This window comes from Aquila chrysaetos, chromosome 21 (genome assembly GCF_900496995.4).
Source record: "Aquila chrysaetos chrysaetos chromosome 21, bAquChr1.4, whole genome shotgun sequence".
In the NCBI taxonomy this organism is placed as follows: domain Eukaryota; kingdom Metazoa; phylum Chordata; class Aves; order Accipitriformes; family Accipitridae; genus Aquila; species Aquila chrysaetos.
This window is the reverse complement of record NC_044024.1, coordinates 15,949,706-15,973,096: the sequence shown is the minus strand read 5'-3', so window position 1 is coordinate 15,973,096 and position 23,391 is coordinate 15,949,706.

The following is a 23,391-nucleotide window of genomic DNA, read 5'->3' as shown; positions in this document are numbered from 1 at the left end:
GGGACCACGGATGCTTTGCACAGCCATTTCTGCAGCAGACCTGGGGCATGCCCAGGGACGCTAATGAAAGGCTGCACACGAGCTCATGAAGAGCAGGAGCTGTTAATGCTCACCTCCAATCTAGACTTTAGTACAGATAATTACCCTGTATCTAAATTATCTCTGTGTTTTGCTGGGATACTAATACTTTTTTTTTTTTTTAAGTTAATGCTATGTAATGGAAATCACAGACTAAGCTCTGAAGAATCTGTCCCATTAGCACTAGCACTATTTGACTGGCAGAGTCTGACCTAAAGGCCGTGAAAGCAGAAAAGACTGCTGTTGCCTTGGGTGAATATTGACAGGTTGCTAGGACCACACTGCAGGGGAAATTTGTGCTCTGCAATAGCTGTGTGAGAGCAGCCAGCCTGAAGGTGACAATTTCCCAAGACAGAACATCTCATCTCCCCAGAGACCAGGTCAGGTGTAAACACACTTCTCCTTTGATACACAAAAGCCTAACTACCGTTCCTGGAATTGCTCTGGGAAGAGGGCCGATACCTTTCCCATGCAAAGAAAATGAAACTCAAAGGAATGCCTTTTTCTTCTCCCTTTCTACCATCAAGTTGTGTCCAGGAACTCCCTCAGATATGTATTTTTTCACTTAGCACATACCACTTCAGATCAGTTGGGCTGGATCCATCCACAAAAGATGCTGAACAGTTGGTGCTTAGCCCACACAAAATCCCATCCACAAATAAGGTCTTCCTCTACTTTTCTCACCTACAGGACTTGACTCAGCTGGTATTTTCAGAGCACACAGACGCCAGAGAAGCAACTATTCTCCCCAGCACATTTACCCAGTTTCAGTGGTTGGGTGGTCAGCCCAGAGTGAGGAGAAATGGGCTTTTCTTCTGGGATACACCGTGAAAGTTCAAATTCACATCTGCCTCCCAGGGGACTGCCCCCAAATATCCAGCAACAGATGAGTCTGGGATGACTGCTCTCCTAGGCACTTTGCTGCTCCATTGACTTTATGTAAGGAAAGTTCCTTATTGCTTTTAAACTTCTAGCATATCGCGTAACCCCCAAACAAAACTCCAACCCACTGAAAGATTTTTCAGAGAACCAAGATTCGTCTTACAAGCGTGAAAGTCTAAACATCACTCGGGATGCAGCGAGGTCCTCCCAGGCATGTCCCAAGCAGCCCTGCCGAGTGTCACATGCACCCCAGCCCTCCTCTGTAGCCACCTCCAGGGCAAGAGCAGAGCAAGGAGTAGCAGTGTCCGAAGGGAAGATTGCACAGCCGGATGGCAGGCAGTGGAAACCACTCCTGAAAAGACAAAAAGCAGGAGGTTTCTGCCTGATGTGTAATCCGACCAGAGCAGTGAGACAAATGAACCTTTACTTTTTTCCCCACTATATGGCGGTTGTGCAATTTTTCATAATCACAAATAATTAAGGTGGTGTCATACCTCATACCCAAATACCTTGGTGTCCTGGTTTCAGCTGGGATAGAGTTAATTTTCTTTCTAGTAGCTGGTATAGTGTTATGGTTTGGATTTAGTATGAGAAGAATGTTGATAACACTGATGTTTTCAGTTGTTGCTAAGTAATGTTTAGACTAAGTCAAGGATTTTTCAGCTTCTCATGCCCAGCCAGCAAGAAGGCTGGAGGGGCACAAGAAGTTGGGAGGGGACACAGCCAGGACAGCTGGCCCAAACTGGCCAAAGGGGAATTCCATACCATGTGATGTCATGTCCAGTATATAAACTGGGGGGAGTGGGGCTGGGAGGGATCGCTCCTTGGGAACTAACTGGGCATCGGTCGGCGGGTGGTGAGCAATTGCATTGTGCTTCACTTCTTTTGTATATTCCAATCCTTTTATTATTATTGTCATTTTATTATTCTTATTATCATCATTATTATTTTCTTCCTTTCTGTCCTATTAAACTGTTCTTATCTCAACCCACGAGTTTTACTTTTTTTCCTGATTCTCCCCCCAATCCCACTGGGTGGGGGGGAAGTGAGTGAGTGGCTGCGTGGTGCTTAGTTGCTGGCTGGGGTTAAACCACAACACTCGGCTTGCTCCTCTTGCAATAGCCAAAGAAACATTGTGTTGGACAACTCAGGTTTTAATTTTGCAGCCTCGTATCCCAGTATGAGCCTGGGCTGGTTTTATGAATTCTGATTAGGTTGCAGCCTAATGTGGCAGTCTGATAGACGCAGACTGAAGGGAAGGGGGGATTTAAGAACCCTGGCCCGAGCACTGAGCTGGTAATGAAAGGTTGTTATTAGTCATTTGCATAACATAAAAAGGAGATCCACATCTAGGCTTAATAAATTCTTCCTCGTATGAAATAACACAGTTATAGCCGTTTCTATAAAAATGTCAAAGCCTTTATGCGAAGTAAGTGTTCCTTCAGAGCATAAAATACAGTCCTACAACTTAATAAAAATCACTTGTGTCGCTACATGGACTTCTCTGAAGTGCTACTCTGCAAGGGGAGGAGTGTGAACTTAAGCAGCATGCTCATTCTCACATGGGGTGTGAGACAGCACGATGACAAGAAGAGCTAAAGTTACAGTGCAAGAACTAAACCAGGGACAGTAAGGAGCAGGCACAGAGAAGCAATGCCTTGGGTGTGGATCTACTAAAAAGGCATGCTGCTTTTTCTCGTTTGGTGATTTTTTGGCCCTATTTTCCCTTGAGAAACTCTAGGCCACCACCCAGGATTCAGAGATAAGAGTGAGCTCAGAGATGGGTTTGACCCCCAGCCGATGGGAGGTGGATGGATTAGGTGGCTGGGCAGCAAACAGCAAACCCAGCACCGTGCAATTAGTTTGTGTACCAGACACAGCTTACAAAAGGCAGATTTGGGTTCTCGATGACAACTGGTGATGCTGCGTGCAGAAAAAGTCACTGCAGCGGTGGGGACGGTGCAGCTGTGAGCAGGCTGACTGCGGGGAGATGGAGGTGGTGCTGCAGGAGCCTCAGCCAGCTGCTCCATGCAGTTTCCTTTCTGGCATTGCCCTCTTGCGAGGGCTGCAAATGCCCCATACCTGGGCCAGTGCCTGGCCTGGCCTGTACACAATGCTCTGATCCCTCCAAGCACAGCTCAGCCACAGCTCCTGCAGAGTAACAGGAGGTTGGTGGAGCCCAGGAGGTCTGGCCGTGCCCTCCAGGGAGCCCCAGGGTGGCCACGAGTGCTAGCATAAAGGCCTGCGAGTTTCTTTCATCTTCTCCTTGAGCAGCCCAAGGAGCTGAACCCTGCCTGGATCACAAATAGCAACTAGTTTCCCTTGAAGACAGATATACTTTTCATACTTTGAGATGTTGAGACTCAGGCATCGTGGTGACCCTGGAAGAGTCATCACACCACAGCAGGAGCGTGAGTGCTATTTCTCAATGAACTAGCTGAGACGCGAGAAGCAGCGTAAGTGCAAATTCAGTGCTCCTTCTGGGATAAAATATCTTCTGAAAGGGTATGAACAGCTGCAGAGCTCAGCGAGCAATTTGAGGAAGCTCACATTTCTTCCTGCAGCACCCCGTTGAGCCATGTCAACATTTCTCTGAAAGGACAGAGAACAGCAAGTGTCCAGACCTTGCCTGCCCTGGTGTGGGCAGGTACAAACCCAAACTCTTTACAACGGCTACCATCGAGCATCAGAGCTTGGAAAAGATGAACCCTGAAAGACCATTACCCAAAAAGCAGCATTACAAAGAGGTACCCATGGAAACGTAGCAGTGGTTTCACCATCCACCCCAGAAGGTCCTGGAGCAGCAGGGAGGAGGGGATCAGAGGACCAAAGCAGCCGGTGGAACCCTGCTGGCATGGCCAGCCTGCGTGTCCCTCACAGCCTGAGCCCTGCACAGTCAGCACCTCCAGTTCTCCAGGTTTTTGGTTCACAAAATCCACATGACGTAACAGAAAGTGCACACGTGGCTGCTTTTCTCGTGGTCTTGTACACAAGTGGTGAGAGGCTGGAGCCTATGTGATACTTCTCTGTTGGGTGACTAAGAGCTCTTCAGCATACTCCGGTGCAGAAGCACAGCTATGTTGGCAGCAACAGCCACCTACTCAGCTCGACTTCTACAAGACAGTATCTCCAGTAGAACCCCTAAATAGGATTTCAAAAATAACTCACCTCCGCAGCAGCATGCTGGCATCGCAGAGGTGACAGGGAGATCGTTGAAAGAAGCACCCGTAGCCAGACCTCGGGAACTCGCACTTCGCAGGGCTTTTGGGACTTGCTCGGGGAAGCCAGGTAGCCCAGGAGACCTTTAGCATCTGATGCCATTCTGCAGGGCTTGCCTACAGAAGGGACAATGTCATCAGTTACCTCGCTATTTTTACTCCTGCTGCCCTCTTTGGGCCCCAAGGTTTCTGTAGGGAACAGCTCTCCCACACCTGCTTAACAACATCCTCATCCAACTTTCATCTGTTCTGTGACTGATGGAGGGGAGTAAACTCTACCTTTCTAGCAGACTTTGGTTCACATGACAAAAATGAAATTGGATCTAAGCTTCTCCCAAATCCATCAGCCTTCGGAGCAGCCCAGGCAGAGACCGCAGGAGCTGAAACAGATCTGTGTCCATCCATTACTATCAGGATGTCTTTCTAATGAGCAGTCCATTGCAGAATCGATGGCAGGGTACTCCATCCTAAAGGAAGGACCTGAAAGGCAGGGAAAAGCAGCTTTGAAGACAAGGCTTACCGAGCAAAAGATTTTTTTTTTTTTTATTAAAAAAACCACATTTCAGCAGTCAGATTCAAACCCAGGAAGGTAAAATGTTGCAGCCAGGGAGCATGCACAAGAGCTGAAAGGCAATGAGTGCTCACCACTGCGAGCAACAAATCACCAGAATCCAATGTTGACCTGTACTCAGGCTTTAAATACATTTTAATTAAAGAAAATGTAGAAATAGTGGGTATTTAGTGTTTCTGCAATGCCAATATGGAACATCATTTATGGATGTGCAGGGACATGCAGTAAAATATATTTGGAGATTAAATTTGCTGCTGATATATAGTCCTGGGTGCAGAACAAGCCTTGCATCCTTATTGTGCAGCCACCCCTTAAAGCATTGATCCTGCCACAGAGCAGTGCCTCAGGGCTGGCTGCTTATAAAGCTTAAACTTAGACTGGTCTAAGAGATACAGGCTTATTGAAAAGGAGTTGGCTGGTAAAATCCTTTCAGAAACGGTGTGTATTAAATACATGTTCCAGGCAGCTTAGAAAACATCTATGCCCACTCATTTTAAAATTGAAATTGCCATTGTAGGAACATGCATCCTTTCCATCACAGGTGGAAGGGCTAACTCCCAGCTCCGTACATACCGGCGCTGGCAGAGGGAAATTCCCCATTGCGGATGAAGCCGTTCTTTCCCAGGGAGCCAAGCCCTTGCAGCTGGACTCTGAAAGGATGATGAAGCCTCTGGCCTGAAACCTGTCGTTTGGAGGGGCTGTTTTCTTACCCCTTCCTACGCAGAGGTCCCAGGTCAGAGAGCTGGCCGTGGCTGGGGTCCCTGCATCTCACACGTGCGCAACGTGCAGTCTGCTCCGTCTCTATCGAATACCTGCAGGGTGGTGAAAGAGGAACTGAGCAAAGTGAAGCAAACCTCCTCCCCACAGGAGGGACCACAGAGCTGTTGAAGTCTGTTTGTTTAAAAGAAAGCAAGGTGGAGGTCAAAGGCAGAAGAATAGGTTGCCAGAGGGGGAGAGAAGGGGAGGGGATGCTCCTGCCCATGGAGCAGATCTGCAGCGTTAAAATGTCCGCTGGCACTTCCACCAAACCCAGGGCCCCATCCTTTCCACAGATAAGTGGATTTTCCTTGTCGTGGACCCGTCTCTGCACGATGTTAAATACCTCTGCGCAAACGGGAAACAGCTCAGCTGTTGCTGAGCTTCTACCTGCAATCGCTAAAGGGATCGGCACAGATGAAAACTCAGATCAAGCACAGGAATTTTCCTGGCCTCGCACCAGCCATGCTCCATTTCTGGAAGCACTCTCTGCTTAACATGTCTGGAGAGAAACATTTCAGAGATGTCAGCTTTGCACCGTCTGCTTTTCCAGTTAGCATTTTCCCCTGAACACATCTTCTACAGCCCATGGAGTTTCTGGGTGATATGACAGAAGCATCCATATTCATTAAAGCAATCTTCTATTAACTTTGTCAGAAAAAACTTCTACCAAGGGGAAAAATAGACCACGTGTAATTTTAAAAGCCATTTTCTCTAGTCCCTTAAGTTACTTTCAGATGTAATAATACTCCAATAACAAGATCATCCTGTACTAATACAGAGCCTCTCCTCCCAAAGTGCTTTAAAAGCTACTTCACTCTCCTTTCCCCCCCAGAATTTCAGCAGAATTTCAGGCCGCACAAGGAGAACAGGGTTATCTCCTCCGGCACACAGCCGAGACCCATGGCTAGGAACTGGCCAACTGGAAAGCAAGTTGTGACTTTAGTTTGGAAACGGGCAGACTGAATCCAGCACTGTGCCGTGCACACGGGCCTGTTATTATGTTCACAAATATTCAGAAATCGTGAGGGATTCAGGCAGGCTGTAGCTCTGCAAGATGCGAGAAATCTGTCTTTTAGGCTCAGAGCACTCAACCTAAAACATCACAGCCACACGACACAAACCAGTGGCCTGGTACCAACCCAACCAGCCGGCTCAGATCTGCTCAAGACTTTCCAAGGAGTGACTTTGTAGCAGGAGATTTCATGCCAGATCAAATACCAGCTGTGCTCCTGTAGCCAGCATATAGCACAAAATCTAATACACTCTCACATGGCTATGCTCGCATGCAGACACTTGGCTATGGAAAAAGTTCGTCCAGCCTGGAGATCTGTTATCATGTGGATCCAATAATTAATTAACTGAAGTTTTCCAATATTTTAAATTCTGCTCCCATGCACCACACAGAGTGTCATCATGCATTTCCGTGTGCTTATTTGGCTGAGTTTGGGCAACCTGAGGAATAACAATCTGGAATTTGACACCATTTCCCCAAACAATCCCATGCTACAAAAAGCGGTGAGTCAAGTGAAGATTTTCAGGCCATCCCAGAGCTTGGAAAAGCTTCTTGGCCAAACTGCATGGCCCCAGTGGGACACAAGCTCCAGATTTGGCTGCGGGATGCTGAACCAGCTATTCTCTCTCCTGTATTTTAAAAAAATACATCTGTAAAAACACACACACACATAAGCATATAACTGGATCTCTGTGATCCCACCACAGTGATTAGCATCATATCCTTTAAAAGAAAAGAGGAGAATACAGCCACTGTTACATACACACCAACTTCCACATGTAGATAAGCCATTCTCCTTGAAGGGGGAGTTATGATGTGTGGGGGGAATAAATCATCCCGGGCATATTTGGGGATGTCCCACACTCCCTCACCACTCCCTCAGGAAACAGAACGTGGAGAAGCTAAAATAAATTGGAGAGATGAGCAGTAATTTATTTTCCTGTCTGGAAAAGATAATTTAACTACTCAATTAAATATTGCCTTAAGCCATACTATTACAGTTGCACGTCCCATCTGTAATACAGATGGATCTTGCTCTCTCATTACTGGTCTTCATGCTGTCTGGTACTTAAAAATTCTGGTTTAATTAGACGACACCTTCCACAAATGCTGAGCTATTGGCACATGATAATTCAAGTAGTATCTAGGAATTTTTGCCATCCAAGAAACCCTCATATGTTCTTATCTCTGACACATAATAGCAGGTTGCAAGCAATACAACTGGATAAACTGATGATACATTATTTCTTACCTTGTGTTATTTTGAAGCACAGGGCTCCAGCCTGGGCTCTTTTCTCTCATTTTTTCAATAGTTTTCACCCACGACCATCCACAGATCAGATACGTTTACAACATATTATTCATTGATTTTTCTGAAGTGTTGATTCAATATTGAAATAGACCATTTTAATACCAAATTAAGAAGCAAATATGCCCATTATGAGGAGCTTTAATTATGATTGCAGTTATTACACCTAATTATAGCTGTCTTGAAACAAGCCAGTTAGTTGGAGAGATTTGTGAGCGATGCCTGTATGGGCAGTCAACTCTGATATGCTGAAATAGGTTCAATCATTTCCCCATCAAGCGTGATGCTGAGGAACTCCGCTGGAGCATTTAAACGGCACATCAAACACGTGCCTTAAAGACTTGTTGCAACACCGCTGCGGAGGAGGTGGGCTTGGCAGCCTGCCTTGCCGAGGGCTGGCAGCAGGCAGGGAGCAGAAACGCACTTTTGCCCTTGGGTACCACCAGCTCTTCACCAGCTTTTCACCAAGGCGGGTGTAGGAGGGAGCAAGTAACCCCCTTTTCCGACCACTGCTTCCCTCTGGGTAGGGACCTGTATGTGTGGAGGGGGGATATTTCGTAAGGGGCTGTTTTCAGGAGTGCCTGGCAATGCCTCCCATCTCCTTCTTGCCCCCTCGCTCCACCTGAGCCCGCAGCGCAGCAGGCAATTCCCTGCAGCAAGCGCAAACCCCCTGAGTTTAAGGTGTTAATACCCACAAAGCCCCTCAGCGGTCCCACTCGAGAGCTGAAAACGACCGAGATCCGCAGACTTCTGCCTGGGGTTCGGAGAATCTCCTCCAGCACATACGTGCTCCCGGTTCTCCGTGCTTCCTCAGCTGTGCCCGCGGAAGGCAGCACGGCTGCCTGCTGCTCGCCCGGCTCAGCTCCCCGCAGGGAGCACCCAGCTGGGCACGCACCCAGCTCAGCGGCAGTCCCACGGGTGCTGGAGAAATGCAAGCCCAGCGGTGGGCTTGTCCATCCTGCTGGCCAGCCCACAGGCAGCGTTGCTGCTTAGCAAGCTTTAGCAAGAGTATTTTAAAGAGTATTTTGAAGCAGCTATGCAACAACAGTTACAAAGAGCTAAAAAATGAAAGAGGATTAACGTTGCAGTTAACAGTAAGGGCCCATCCACCTCGGATGGTCATCTAAGCTCCCTTGTGAGGCTATGACCTGCCTCAGGACTGATGTGCCCAGACCTTCACCTTCATCGAGGTGCAGATAGCACCCAGCTCCTGGTTTGCTCCAGGTTGACTCCTTCCCTCTCTGTCTACACACCTGCACCATATTCCTAAGATGCTGGGGCATTGCCTGGCAAACAGGCAAGATGGAGTCATCTCTACATGCCTCCTCATTAAGCCTCCTTAGGTAATAAGTCTGTCTTTTGCTCTGCACGTCCCCAGCTTTTTAAAGTTCAGTCTTGCAAATCATGAGGGAATTGACTCACAGGGGCTCTGTCATGTTTTAGGTAAAAGGTATCACCGCAATTCTCAGAGAACCTAGAGGTGTTATAGACACTCAAGGTTGTTCAGACCAAGCCTTTTCTCTCCCTTTCCTTCTCCCCTCCAGGTAACAGCACACATTTGACTCTCCTGCGGTGCTGGTAATAGTAAGGTGCAGGCCAAAGGACCCACCGGCTGCACTGCTGGGGTATGTCCTGGCTGTGGTCTCAGGGTGCCTGAAATGCAAACAAAATGCACCAACTTCAAATCTGAAATACGAGGACATCCTCCTCTATGTGATAGCTTCCTATTTGCAATGGTAATACAAATTATATATTCCACTAAGGCCTTTACACATGCTATACAAATAGAAAGGGAGGAAAAAACCCAGCCGGGGTCAGAGTACAAGAATATTGCCCGCTCTGATCTGCCAGTCGTGATGCTGCCAGCCAGCAGCTCCTCAGCACCTGCAGCCTGAAGCACCCTGCAAACACCGACCTTCAGACATTCCCATTAGACCCATGTGCGTTACTATCCCCCTTTGTTGCACGTGGGAGACTGGAGGATGCAGGTGAAGAATTCTTCCATCAGGGAGTGAGCAACACAAGTCGTGAACAAAACTCAGATGACTCGCTTTCCCCCACCTCCCATCTGCTTTAACCCATCAGTAGTCCACCCTCCATCGGATGATGAAAAGAGGCGCGCAGAATGCTGTTGGGAATGCATTGATATTTATGGACTAGTTGAATCAGTTCCTCCATTTGTTTTGTCAGATGATCTTCCATCTCTTCACCCCTTATCCACCCCCACCATCTGCCTAAAAAAACCCATCTGCTTACAAGTTTGGGGGAATTTACATGTGATTGAGAATTTTGCACCACAAGTATAACTGAACAAGGTGGATCTTTTTGCATTTGCATGTGGATAGGAGAAGCACTTTGTGCTTCAGATCCCCATGACAGGGCTCCTCAGGAGCTCCACCCCCCCAGCTCAGTGGGGAACTAGACAAACATCACTTTATTCACCGATTTGTGGTATTTTCCCTAACCCTTTTTGTCTAACAACATTTGCCAGGATGGGAGATTCCCTTGCAGTAGGTGCTGTATGAACACAATACAGAATCAGTGTTTTAGAAACACCTTCCTGATGAAGACACTGTAACTTTGGGGAAAACAGAAGGATTTAGAGATACGATGAACAGACCTTCTGTGGCCACTGCCTCTGGATGTCTTGGATTAACCAGGCAGCTGGGCTATCAGTGAACACCTTTAAGCACAAAGAACAGTATTCTTTATACCATTTAATCTGAACTGCTATGACTACAGGGTTTTTTTATTATTTTTTCAGCTTTTTTTTGTTGGTTTTGTAACCCTATTAAATTCTTTACCCTTAGCAATGTCACCATTGGATGCACAGCACATTGTGATTTCTTTATATTGTACTACATTTACAAGTCATAGGAATCAGCCAGGCACAAAAAGGATGATGGAAGATGCAAAAATATCTCTTCAAATTGTTTGAATAATTTTAGTTTTAATCTGTTTTGCTCTTGTGCTGCTTGCTTGGTAGCAGCGGTTTATGGAAGAGCTTTGGACAACTCATTCAGCCTTCAGACATCCCCAGGGATGGCTGGAGCATTGGTAGGTCCTAGACAAACAGCTGTCAGTACCTTCTACGTGCACTGGTCCCTGCAGGTTTTGTGAAATCCCATGAAGACAAAGCCAGAAGGCTGACTTCCCTCAAAGAGCCTTAGAGATTAAAAAAAAAAAAAAAAAAAAAAAAAAAAAAATCATATATATATATATATATCTCCAAAAGATAATTCCTTCACTGTTAGATTTGTAACAGAAGCTCATCACATATATCAGATCCCTGGGTACATATGCAGATGTTTCAGCCATATGCAACAACATATGGCACACTTCTCACAATAGCTAGTCTTTTTTCCTGTGTGAGGCTACAAACCCACAAAAACATAAACATGGAGTGTCCCAGCCTGCTTAGGACAGAGGGGGTGTCTCTGCTGCCTTCAGCTCCCCCTGCCAAACTAACTGCCCACCAGCCAAACACTGGTTCAGCTTCCTCTCTCTCTCTCCAGTCCGCTTCCCCGTTATCCTGGTGCAATTCAAGCTCTGCAGAAAATACCTTTCTCCCAGACCAGGGTGCAAGCTGAGGCACATCCAGCCACTTGGGCAAGTCCCTGAAACCCAAGAGCTTCTCCTTGCCTTCTTCCCACGTGGCGGGGTTTGCTCCATCACGACGAGCCTCAAAACGGCCACGTTATGAGCAAATGAAATTAGAAGTAGGCACCTTTTATCTTGGTTGAACAGCCAGGTGTTTGATCACAGTGTCTGGTGCCTCTGCTGGAAGATCACTAGCAACAAATTAAGTGCTGTTCAACCTCTACTGATCAGATCACCTCCCTGCCCCAGACGTCCCCGCGGTGGAAGAGGCTGCTTGCAAATACCAGGTAACTTCCTTCCCAGGCATCCTTTAGCAGCAGCACGCGTGTTGAAAGCCACCGGCTTAGAGAGTCTCACCAAATACCAGACATTTCTCCTGTCTGATTAGCGACCAGTTTTTGCATTTGTGAAAGTTGCTTGTAGGGCAAAGAGGTTTTTCTGGATGCTGGAGGAAAAGTTGCTAGCTCAGATGAAATTCAGTACAAGCACTTGAGATTGAAAAGGTCACGGCTGTTAGACTGGGCAAAATTTAATTCTTTTTGGTTATAACAGCCACAAAGAAGGAAAGAGGAGCTTGGGGGTTCCTGCCTGCCTCGCAAGGAAATACGAAAACAGACCTACAGGATATTTTAAGCTTATAAACCAAAAAGCAGATCAGTGTGTTTGACAACGTAGGATCATGGAGAGACGTTTCAGGTTGTTACAAAATTCCCAAACCAGAGAAAATCAGAACAGCTGCTGGGATTAGGGAAGGTTTTGTCCAAAATAATTCAAGTGGCTGCACGCATCACGTATACCGGAGAGGACCGAAGACCGTACAGCCACAAGCGAGCGTCAGGAGGGCTCCTGCTCACTACGGCAAAAAACTTGTGGTGGCTTCGTGAAGCTGTAATTGAAGCACATAGCTTCAGTCAGGTAAGAGTGGGTGGCTTTGATGGATGTGCCAATCACAAGTGGATCCCTTTTAAACTGAAACCTCTCTGGATATTTTGATTTGCAAAACAGTTATGATTTTTTAACACTTTTCCCACTCCACAACATATATTCAAACTTTGCCAACTTCCCTGGGGCTTAGAGCTTTGTTTCCTACTTGCTCTACACAACTTGCAACGTCACTGCTTCGCTCGACGTAAATACAGTCTGCCAGCTCCTTAAACACAAAATTGTCATTTCCAGTAGAAATATGAACTGGAGCGTAAGTGCAGCAATAAAAACATGAATTTTTTAGATTTTTATTCTTCAAAGTACTACTTTACTCACCACAAAAAAAGGGGTACTCACAGACAACTTTCTGTTTCCTAAATGCCTGTCAGAAGCAGGAACTATTCAAATAATGTCACTTTCCGGAAAGACACAGCTATTTCAAACCTCTGCTGGAAGTTTATTGAAGGAAATATCAGTGTCTGCATGTAAAAGAACATGTTTGTTTGGGAGGGGAAAAAAAATAAAAATCAGAGCTACAAAGATATGAAAGGATAAAACCTGTTTATTTTTGGGTTCTGCTTCTCAGTGCCTTGTCTAAATAAAAGACTCTGCAGCTCTAAAGGAACATGGCTGCGAAGCCCTGAACCTCTGCCCACTTTCTCTCTCTGATCCCAGCACAAGAAATAGCTGTGGAGGACACGGAGCCGTGAACCAGCACTCTGCTCATTTGAGAGCAAAGGAGGAGCAGGTTTGGTTATGGAAACCGGAGGATATCTCCAGCTGGCCCCCAACCCCTCCTGCCCCATCGGCTCCGAGAGGTCCAGCCTGGAAGGAGCCCATCCTGCTCAGCAGAACCTGCCAGACCCCGGTACGGGGCAGAGCGACGAGCCACAGCTCACAGTAAGTACATTTAACAACATTTAGAGCAAGACTTTGGGTCAAATGCTGCTTTGATACCATTTAAGAAGCCCGCCTCGGCCTTGTTTTCCCCAACTCTTTTCGAGGGCCAACACCCGCTTGGAGCCCTCGCCGGGAATAAGGGATCTCTGCGAGCGGCGGCTCCAGGGCACGCGCTGAGCTCTTGGGGGAAGCAGGGCTGCGATGCTGACTCTGTGCCTGGTTTAAAACTATCATTTTATTATTTAAACTATTTCTTTTGTTTATGACCTAGAGGCCTAGCTGTTTATTGTGCTAGGTGAAGAACACCTCCATCTATTAGAAAACAGAAAAAAACCCCAAGAACACCACATTTCACTTTTCTCCCGGGTACCTCTTGGCAGCTCTATAGCTGCTGTCTTACTGAACATATGTACTAGGGGAAGTCAAGTTTATCTCCTTTTGCTCTGTGTTTTTACAAGTTTGACAGCTGAACTGCATATTCTGGAAAAGATAAAAATACACCCATTCTTAAGATGGCTCTAGTGGGATCTTTTACCTGATGGGGGGAAAGCAAAGGAGATGGAACCAGACTCTCCTCTTCTGGACACAGTGACAGGACAAAATTGAAATACAGGAAGTTTTGTTTCAAAATTAAAGTGCTTTTTTTTTTTTTTTTTTTTTTTTTACTGTGAGGGTGGTCAAACACAGGGACAGGTTGCCCGGGGAGGTTGTGGACTCTCCATCCTTGGAGATACTCAAAGCCGAAGTGGGGATGGCACTGGGCAGCCTGCTTTAGCTGATTCTGCTCTGAGCAGGGCTGGACCAGCCCATCTCCAGAGCTGCCTACTCACCTCAACTGTCCTGTGATGCTAAATTAGACAAGGCCCATAGCCAGCCTAAAAACTACCTCTCACCTGGTGTAGATGTGTTGTACCACCTTTCGCCTTATGAGAGCATGGAGGGCACCCTTAACTTCTACTTAGACAAAGAATAAACTTAGTGAAGGATATTATTTGCATATGGGAAAAAAAAACCAAACCCTTCCACATCTTCTGGGCATACTTTGTTCTTCCCAGTGAGAGAGAGAAAGGCTTCAGAATAACCAGTGCAATCAGGGACCTGATTTCTTCAAACAAGACAGCTCAAATGAGTCATCCCATATTCCTGGCACAAACTGCTGCTAGCTCTTGGATGCTAAGTGAGATGGGCAGGATATACTAGGCAACAGCCTGCCTGTACATGAATTGAGAGCTGGATTTGATCACGCCAATTACTTTCAGAGATCAGCCTTCGCAAACACACTTTCTACAACCAAATCAATCGCTAGCCTGTTTCAGGCCCCTCTGTTCACTCACCTCCTCTGTCACTTGCCACCCTGCAGCAAAGCAACCAGCTTCTTTACATGCTGAGATAGCTCAGTGATTCACACACCTGGATTTTGGTTTCCATCCACGTCTCTCTGCATGTCTAAGGCACACCGAGCACAGAGCTCCTCTTTGCTTTTCATTCTGCCTGCTGTATTTTAACAAACCGAATATGCAGCACACAAGGGTGACGTCTTCATTCCGGGCAGGACAGAGACATGACACATCTCTCTGCTTACTGATAACTTTGACACGCTGCTGGTGTAATCATTTGTATTTTGTCATTCTAGAACAAGAACGAAGCAAGTCAATGACCCCTGTTTGACTCTAAATTGTTTTCTACATTGTCAAAACACATAGATTTAGAAAGATAATTACCCCATTACTTCTGGATGACAATCTCAAATTAAACTACAAGATCTCCATGGTCTGTCTCATGGCTGAACTCACTCCAAACGCACAAAAACCAGGAAGGAAGGTAACCAGGAAGGCTTCACAGGGCTTGTACCTCTACCTCTCACTACAGAGAGAAAGGGCCAAGGAGTGCCCCATCCTCAGCGGGCAGGTCGGGTGTGAAAGCCCACACAGCCTGGATGGGCACTGGAGCAGGTATAACCTTCCCCGGAGCTGCGGCAGCCCATCCACAGTAATCGGCCTGGCTGCCCTGGGAAGGAGCATGAAGAGCAAAGCTGAAAAGCAACCACCTGCTGAGGCCATCTCCCCTGGAAAATTGCTGGGTAGACACAGGCTTGTACACCCCAAGGAAAACAATGGGGCACTGGGCTTTCTGCATCACCCCCCACCTTCAGCTACCTGAATTTCAGGGGGCAAATCTAGCCCTCTAGCCCTCTCTCCATCTCCCTTGGCTCAAGGTGCTGGATGCTGCTGGCCCAACTGGTCCAGAGGAGATGTGCTGCCGTGCAAATGTGACAGCTTGCAGGGTCAAAGGCACCCCAGGGTGTCCAGGGAGCCAGGACTCCCTAAAGTGCCACTAGAAAACAGGAGGACAGAGTAGCCCAAACAAGCAACATACCCTGGAAAGAGCAACTGCAGCCCAGCAAGCAGAGCTCAACAACCACAGAGGCACAAGCCTCCAGCTGCCCCTGCTTGAGTGGAGCTAATTTAACCACCAGCAACTGGGGAATTGACTGGGTCCCAATTAGGCTAAATTGGGTAATGGTGTGAGTCATGCAGCTAGCGATGAAGAGGGAGAGGCTGGCAACTTGGATTCATTTGGGGACCTGACAGAGGTTACCACCAATACTGTACTTGAGCATTTGCTTGAAAATCTGTGTGTCTCACGAGCTCTCCATCTTTCCCACAGGGATTTGGGCTGCCCAGTAAACCCAGTCCTTCCTCTGCAGGTACAGCATAACACCTCTTACCATACCTCTAAGTGATACTTGCTTATTTGACCTTGCAGTTGTTTTCTATCAAGTAATCCCTCTTCCTTGTGGTTTCCGCAGTGGGTTGTCACCAAGGACTGTGTGTTTAATCATTCTTTTATCAGTGAGAAAACATCACGTGCTCTTGGACACATTTGTGAAGAGTGCAACCCAACCTGCACGCCCTCTTTCACAATAAGCGTGCAGCCGAGAGCCTCTGCATCACTGCAAGCCCTGAATCCAGCTCAATGTGCACACATCACATACAAAACCATGCCCAGACCCCCACCCTCCTGCTTCATACATGGCCGTGCATCTCACCAGCTGTCAGAGCCTCCATCTGACATGATCTTTACCAGAAAATGCTGAAACAGGAGATGATAACCCACTCATGGAGTAACTATTAGCCCCAAAATCTGCACTCTTAGCCTCAAAGCACGGTCAATCACCAGCTGTAACCTTGCCTGTCTTGGAGTTCACAGGTGTTCAGTGTAATGGCTTTAGTATAGATACACATTTCTCTCCATTTTTTCCATCATAATTACAGAGTAATTAGAAAATAATCCAGGCATGTTTTATTCTAGGTAAAAGCCAGCAGTTCTTATTAATATAAGCAGGTATGATATGTCTTTCAAGACAAAGCTGGTCTCAATTCAGGCTTTTTCCTAACCCAAAAATGTATTATTTCACTTCTGGATCCACGTGGAAGCCGATGTGAGGTAGTCCTCTATATTTATGTTCCTTGATTTAGCTTATTCTATTATATATTAATGTAGCCTGCCACTTAGCCAAGGCCAAGATTTAAGGTGTTATTGTGCTCTCCTTAGGATGCTAATTCTTCCCTGAGTGCTCTTGCTAGTACTGCACAAATCAGGTGGTTAATCACACCTCAGGTTACAGGTCTCAGGGCTCCCAGAGATGTAGCCACATTTTTTTTTTATTTTGTTCCTGTGGTTTTTTTCACGTTTAAAGGTAATGTAGCGGGGTCGGGATGTGGGATACAGCGGAGATAAACTAGGCAATTCACTGTTGGACATGCGGCTGGAGGGTGAACTATTGAAAACCAACACAATTAACCAGTGGAAAACTCTGCTGTAAGATCTGAGACCAAGAGCTGATATAGGATTTCAGAAAAGAAAGGAATCCTTCTCTGACTAACAGGGAAAACATTGGTTTGGGCTCTGAAAACATTTGAAGCCCTGTAAGCTTTATGTTCCAAAAGAAATATCTGCTTCTGATTTCTGGGGCTGACGAGGCCAAAAGGTGAGTCCATCCCTTCGGTGAGCTGCCCAGGCAGGGACCGGCTGTGGGGCAGGGGGACGGCTCCAGGTGCCGCTGGTGGCCGGCAGCTCCCTGCTCCTTCACACACTGCACTATGTTTTGCAGTCGGACAATCAGGGACATCAGTATTTATCTGCTGCCCTTAGGCAGATAAATAAAACTGTACCCAGCATTTTTTTTTTCTTTTTGCGTCCCTTCAGCTTCATTTTTTTTGTTGCTGTACCATGAAATTTTCCACTTTCTTCCAATTGCCTTAAAAACTTAATTTTTTAAAAGAGGGAAATGTGTTTGCTGCTCTGTTAGATAATCAGCTTTCTTTGAACTGTGAGGCAATGCAGAAATTCCCCGTGGGGAAAATCAAGAGAGGATAGGTCAGATGAATGCTACTGGGTTTAGCTTTGGGATCTTTTCCTGGGACTTGCCCACTGTCCTTAACTAATGAGGGATGCAGGAGAGACCATAACTCCAGTGTCATGCTGGGGTTGAGGGCCCCTAACATCACTGAGAAATGGGCTCCACTTGTGCTTCTAGTAGTAACTACTGTAAATGCTTTTGTTTTGCTATAAGCTCTAATTATCTGCTTCAGTTTCACCAGTTGCATTGCTGATGAGCGAAACAAATACACGATTGTCATGTTCCATTACACTGTCAGCAATTTAGCCCTGATTAAAATATGTCCGTGTTGCAAAACCAGGCTAGCACTGAACCAGTCACTCCTTGAGCTCTCAGAAACACAACCAAAAAGCATCCAAACACAGCTGCCCGTAGAGAGCACCTTACTGATCTAGTAAGGATGAGCGTCACTCTCTTGCCTTGAAGCCCTCCATTTAAGCAGTTACTGATCTGCAAATAAAATCCATAATGGCTTTTAAAATGTTGCTCAAATTAGTGCTTAATTATCTGCCCTCCTTTGGGAGGTCAGATCACGTGTTTATTTAAATCATCCCTTTTGCAAGCCTTTAAATGGCCTGGCAGTCTGGGCCACTGAGGTTAGTGGAAATTTTGATTTGGAAAAGAACGAGAGCTGGAGACACAACCAGGGGCCAGGAGTCCCTGGGAGGGGTGTCCCTCCGTGACCACCAGTCCCCCGGAGGGTCCTGGTCTCCCCACTGGGCGAAGCCCCGGCCAGGTCTGCCGAGGAAGCGGCTGCCGCATCCCGGCACTGTGGGAAGGGCTGGGGAGAAGGAAAACTTGCTCTCGCCTTCAATTCCTTGGGCTGCTCTTTCTGAGAACTCCCAGAGGAGCGTCTCCTTCAGGTGGGGTGCTGGCCGAAGGTGTGGGAAGAGCGTCCTCACGGTGTGCGCTCGCCTGTTGGCTTTTCTCACGCTTCTGTAATCCTCGGCCGGGCTCTTCCCCTCCTGGCTGAACTGGGGCTGCTGTGTCTCACAGCAAAAGGGACCAGCTGCATCTGTTAGGGTGTCAGCGGAGCAACACGTGCCTGGGAAAGACTCATTTTGAAGAGGAACGTACTTGAGTTCCCAACAGATGCGAAGGAGCTGAAACGTAGTATTAAGCTGCTTGCCTCTGCCATCAATTCACATTAGATATAGTCAAGCTATTGACTTAAAACCTCAATTCCCCTTCTTAAGAAAAGAATGAAGCTGGATTTGGAAGAGGAAAAAGAAACCTGCATTTTCATGAGCCAGCGCCTGTGATTTTTCTGCGCGCTGATGAAAATTAAGAGGATTGCAGCGCAATAAACCAGGAGAGGAAACAGCCCAGTCATGAAGTTGTCATCAGGAAAACCTCAGGCAAAGGTTGTACAGCCTCTGCAAATCTTGTGTTACCTCTCCAGTGAGAGGCAATGAGGTTCAAACAACCCATGAAAAGACTTCAAGGTGATTACACAGAATTAAAAATAAATCTGGAAGACTGAGCAAGCTGAGGAAAGAGACCTCAGATGTTCTTGCTGCCAGTGTCTGGCCACGACCCTGCTTGTGGGAAGGAGGCTGCCTGCTCCTTATCTGATTTGGGTCTGTTGGGATCTGCAAAGCTCTGAGATGATGGAGTTGCCATGGATGCCTGTAACTGAAACCTTATTCTTCTCTCCTCCAGCTTGCAGGAGGGAAGTTTCAATAGTTGTGACAGCATTATGGGTATTAATCCTTGGGAAATGATCACGCCATCACATTTGCAAAGTCCACCTGGAGCTACCCATTCACTTGAGTAGATTATTCCTTGAAAAAAAAAAGTACAACTTGTACTCCTGTTTTATGTTACACCTATATCAATGTGTCTAAAGTATCTGTGGAATAACTGCTATGATTATTCCGCGTGCTGGTTATAGAGCCTTTACTCTATATTTATTTAACATAAAACTAAAAAAGGTTCCAAGAAGACCCAATGGGAATATGTGAATCCTAGAAAAATGAGGTTGTGACTAAGATTTATTCAAATTAAATACAGAAATAAAATCAAGAAAGTAATCAAAAGTGTATTTAGTGGACTCTCAGATGATTAACCAACATGTTCACAGAGCCAAAACTTTATATCAGTCATTTAACTGGTTCATTAGTTTCTCTTGGCATGAACTAATTTACAAACCTCTAGCTGACCTTGACATTTGAGAAAAGTGAATTCTGACAATACCTTGATTTATATCGGGAAAAACTTATTTGTCAGAGAGTAGTTTGAAAGAGGGATTCAAATATTGGTTTTCCCCCCCTTGAACTGGAATTACAGAATAAACGCATTGCTGTCTTCATACAGCACGTGCAGTACTATGAAAATGAAATTGCTGTGAATTAAAGGAACATTTAATGCAAAGGATTCAAACAGATTTGTTTAATTTACTTGGAATGACTGCTTAATTCTGAATGACTTCATTATGAAACTTCACGGTCAGACACAGCACTGAATAAGGAGCTCTGAAGGTGCGTGACTAACTTCTGTACCCTTACAAGCAGGCTCAGAACTTCTCACATGTATTAATAAAAGTGTCGACTGTGCCCTGTGCTCATAACTTACGGAAGTGGTATAATACTGGTTCTTTTCCTTGTCTGGATGACACTTGCTGATATTCAAGGTAGTCTGGGACTGTTACAACTAGACCCACTACTTGAGCTTTATTTTCACCCACACTGGTAGAAAAAAAAAACAAAACAGAAACTATGAACTCAAATTAAACCAGTTTAATCCAGCCTTGCTCACCACACTCTTCACATGCATCTTCTGCAAACGCTCAGCAGGTAAAGCTCCATGAGAATGAATGCAAGCAAAACTTGTGCTTGAATCTATCCCATATTCAATTTTGCCCTAAATCAAGCCCTGTTCTACAGAATACAGAATATTAGGTAGCCTTGAGCAATGCTCAGTAACTTTCTTCAGACTTAGGACTTAATGCAGGACAGCCTCCCCGCCCACAAAATTGAGTACTTAAGTGTTTTGCAAAATTAGGACCTAAATCCTACAGCTGTTCAGTTTCTGCTCGCATCAGTTCATATCTGACCTATCCGACCATCATTCTTTTAATCATCTTGTATTAGTTATATCACTTTGATAATATGAAATGATCTTATATTAGTTTCTCATAAATATAAATTGCATTAAAAAGCCAAACCCTTCATTTCAGTTAGGGAAGTGTAATGCTGTCACTTAGGAACCTTATCTCATCATTTACAAAAATCCAGGCACTTATGAGCAAGAAAATTAATAATTAAGAACATAATAAATCATATACTGCCAACTTAATAAACACATTAAAAAGTAGAAAGCACATTTCATCTCAGTGTAACAACCCAATTACAATTTCAAGGACAGCTTATGGGTGGAGGCGGCATTATTTCTACCTTGATGTCAGGACTTCCACGTCTGCGCTACCCACTGCTGGGCAACTGGATATTCCCGTCGCAGCCTGGAGGCAGGGGGGCTTTTTCCCTCCTGCCTCAAAGGGCTGTCAAGAAAATGTAGGTGAAGTGTAGGAGGTGAGAGAGGAGAGCGGGGCTTGCTTTCTTTTCAGGCTACAGCATCCCCCTCATTGACCGTTGGCAGTGTCCTCACATGCCATCGCCCTGACCTGGCTGTAGGAGAACGGTCTTTGAATATTTCTGAATACCTCGGGCCAAGCGAGGACATACAAAGCAGGCTGGTTTAGGGCACAGAGCTCCTTTCGCCTTTCAGGGGGAACAGACCAGCTTTCCCTAGCAGTGTGAGATAACGGGCAGCCTGTCAAACATGCAAAGGATCTGGAACATCATGAAGAGAAGGAGGAATATTGCATTGGGAATGCTGCCAGGAATTGTTTTCAATGCACTGCAGCACTTCATAAAGCTCATTGGTCTAAAAAATACGTTTCAGACCCTTAGAAGTAAAAACAGCGGCTAAAGAAGCTTCATTTTTTATTTGAGCCGTTCCTGTAATTGAAGATGTATAAATTTACCCAGACAAAGCTTTAAGAAATATCATTGACTAATGTGCTTATTAAGCTTAGCTGAGTTACCCTTTAATTAAATCAGATAACTGGTAATTCGCTGAGAGCAGTGAAGCAGGAATACACAAAAGACCTTTCTGTTTTGAACATGCTGTACGAGTTAAAGGATTGCAACAACACACTCATCCCTATGGGCAAACAAAAACATCACTGTGAACCGTGATACAAACTCTTCTGCAACAAACTGCAAGGGTCCCACTAGCCTATCTGAGGAAAGATTTATGCTTTAACAAGCTACTCAAGGCAGAAAGAGGCTCTCTGGAGGCCAGTTTTGAATACCCGACTGGGATTCACCCTTACTGGTGAGCACTTACGGACACTGCTAGAGCCAGCTGCCATAAGTATGAGCAAAAATAAGCTGGGTTTTTTCCTTCTGAGCCAAAAACATAGCTCCTGTTGATCACTGTGGGAGCTAGGTCTGGAGAGGCACTGCCAATATCTCTGGACCAGGCTAGTTTCCTGCAAGAAGGAAGAGAACAGAAGCTGTAGGAAATCTCTCCTGGCTCCAAGAGTTAGGTGTACGCAATAGATTTCTTTGACGCTGCCATAATAAATTATAAAGACTACCTTCTCATTGCACTGATGAAGAGGATTTCTTTTTTAATTTATTACTGTTGGACAGTTTCATTTTGCTGTAACAAATCACTCCAAGGCAGACATGGTAAGGACTATCTGCTGGGTAATTTCTGTCTTTCACAGGACTGTTTGGGATAGCTTTGAACAAGAGTTTCCAGTTCAGCATGATGAAGCATTCAGACTGAATTTAAAGATGAATCATTTTTATATCACACTTAAGCCTTTTGAAGAAAGCTTGCTAAAAAGATTGACTGATGTGATCACACCTAGCCAGTAGGACCATGTTCCACTTAGTAATACAGGTACAGCTCCAGTAGACCGAAGAAAAGATAGAAAATTAAATATATGGGATAAACCTTGCTTTGCTTCCTCAGTTCTCACCCCGACAGCCCTCTTGGCCCCCACCCCAGGCCCTTTTTGGAAAGGAGCCTGGGCCATACACATATGCCAGGGTGTGCTCCCCATGTCAGCAACGTTATTTTGGAAAACCAGACCAAAAAAACCCAGAGAAAGCCAGATGGGAACCCTGATTGCTTTCACAGGGCAGCAATCCTCAACAGAATCTCGTCTTAATCATTCATCTCTCATAAGCCCTTTTCATAAGCAGATGGAAAATGAGAAAGATAGCCAAGTGCAGATTTGACAGCACAAGAGCTTATTAAAAATGATGGGAAGGTTACAGAGTAAAACACCTTATTAAAAAGAAGGGACAAGTCCTTTTGGGAGCCTGCCACTTGATTCATCAGCACATTTCCTCTTTCTAAAGCAAAGCTACCCCAGCACTCCTCAGCGGGATGCAATGAGCAGCGATGGCAAAGGGCTGCTGGATTCATTGCCCAAAGGTGGGAAATGAGTTCCTCATACTCAGCTTGGCACTTGCATGGGCCGTTAACTGAATGAATCTCTGAGTAAATTGCAGCCTGACCTAGAAAACACCTGCTCAAGGGACCATGACAGCAGCAAGTAGGTGGCAGGAGGGATGGGAAGGCCACTGAGTCCTGTCCTCGCTGTGTGTGGTTGGAGCAGCACCGAGCCCAAGCCCTCCACACTGTGCTATGGTCCCAGCAGCAGAAATGGGAACACGAATAAAATTGGGGGACGCAGGAGGAAAACTGCATAAACTG